This window comes from Triticum dicoccoides, chromosome 3B, assembly GCF_002162155.2.
Source record: "Triticum dicoccoides isolate Atlit2015 ecotype Zavitan chromosome 3B, WEW_v2.0, whole genome shotgun sequence".
Taxonomy (NCBI): domain Eukaryota; kingdom Viridiplantae; phylum Streptophyta; class Magnoliopsida; order Poales; family Poaceae; genus Triticum; species Triticum dicoccoides.
Window position 1 is genome coordinate 68,664,406 of NC_041385.1, and position 2,199 is coordinate 68,666,604.

The following is a 2,199-nucleotide window of genomic DNA, read 5'->3' on the forward strand; positions in this document are numbered from 1 at the left end:
CCAGTGGAGGGGGGTGGCTTATATAGAGGATGCCAAGACCCCAGCCAGCCCACGTAGCGGAGGTTTAAAGTACATTAAGGTCTGGCGTTACGGGTAACGCCTTACATAAAGTGTCATCATGACCATAAAGACTACTTAATTACAGACCGTTTGGATACAGAGTAGATCTTGAACTCCTGGTGGTCGAGTGAGTCTTCATGGTCGAGTGTCTTCAGGTTCGTCGAGTGTCTTCTAGTCCGTCGAGTGGAGTCCCTCTTGGTCGACTGGAAGACGGCTTCTTCATAAAGATGTCCTCAGGGAGGGTACCTTGGACAGGTCCATGACCCTACCCTAGGTACATGACTTCATCATATGGCTTTGGCCAAAACCGTCGGGGCTCATGGTACGAAGAAGCGCAAGCACCCCACCGAGACTACCACAGACAAGCTCAAAGCCATCGCCCTGTCCAAGCCCCCCTCTCCGGGATCCCTCATTAAGCAAGTCCAGGTAATGTCTCTTGTTGACGAACTTTTTCTCGATCTTGATCGTGTTTTTTCATCTAACACGCAGTGCTAGTACTGGTAGTACAGTACAACTTTCTGGGTGATCTTGCATATGATTTTAGTGTGCCAAATGATGGTTCTAAATTCCTCTTTTGACCAAAACATGCGAGAGGTTGACATTGATTTCTTATACATTACTTTCAACTAATCCCTCTGTCCCAAATTTCTTGTCTTAGATTTGTCTAGATACGAATGTATCTAGATACATCCGTATCTAGACAAATCTAAGACAAGAATTTTGGGACGGAGGGAGTAATTTATGAACATCAATGCTACCTTTTAAGAGGGTATATTTGCCTCAGTAACTTGTGATATGGATATTGCATGTAATCCCTCTGCTCTCATGCCTTTGAAGACATGTTCTAGTGTCTTTGTTCACTCATTTTTGTGCATATATGTAGTCATATATGGAGTATAATATCGAAAATCATCTTATATTTCTGAACGGAGGTAGTAATAAAATATGTTTTCTGTTTGAATTAGAACCAGGTCCGCGATGGAGATGAAGTTCTCAAAGTCATGTCGTGTGAACTGGAAGACCTGATGATGAGTTCTACTGCTTAACTATCCAGTTGTTGTGTCCTTGTCGCCACATGTCCTGAACTAGTGTTTTCCTGTAGCATTGTTGTCAGGCGTGTTCTCGAGGCTGTACTTGACCACAACAATTTCCTGGCTGTGCCTTCGATTATGAAGGGTGTGGTTCTTGTAAAGCTTCCCAACAAATCTGATGCGGCCTGTCTTCATCATCATGTTTATGAGTGGAAAGACCACTCTGTTAGGTTCTCCAAGGTTGACAAGATGGTGATGGTGCATGTAGACATCTCACATGAAGTCCATGGCCTAGTCAATTATGCGGGGTTCATCCCATAGGTCGGTGGCAAGAAATAGTCTGCAGAGTTTAGTTAGTGCAACTTTGCTTGTCTGTAGTAAGTACTATTGTTCAATACTTGATTTGTGTTTGTGAACCCTGTATTGTTTATTAGTACTGCTGCTTTTGGTGTGTGGTCAGTCCTGAGAACAGTCTATGTTAATGTCTGTCCACTCAATTCAGTCTGTACATTTTGAAGTATTCAGATCATATTTTTTGTGAGGTCAGTTTATCAATTATGGTTACACTCCAATATCTGTATGCATTGCAGGGTTTATCGCACCCACCAGGATTTCCAGTCCCACGGATGTTCAGTCCATATGATTTGTCACAACCTTTGGACTGTCCTGCTTGTGGGAGTAGGCAGGGCCCCTGCATGCCACGCATAGTTGGATGATCAATCTTCTGTTTAGTACTTCAACATAGTGATTTCCTGGTAAGGATTCACTCGTGTCACAACAAGTAAATCTTATTGATTTACTGTCTAAATCTTATTGATTTAATGTCATGTTTTCTTTCTTTTCCTGCAATTTTACGATGCAGGTTTTGCCATGTGACATTCAACACAGAATAAACCGTTTGGTTTTCTCTATGATGGCTATTTTTGCACGTTTCACTTCTTATGTCGTGTCATTAACGAAGGCACTGTCCATCACTTATATTACTGGAAAAAATTGGATAAGTCTGTTGTCTGAGTACAAGTTGAATCCCCATGATGAACTGCAGTTTGGTTTAACAAAAACGCCACAATTAGTCCTTCCCGCGTTTAAAAGAAATGAAGAAAAAAGT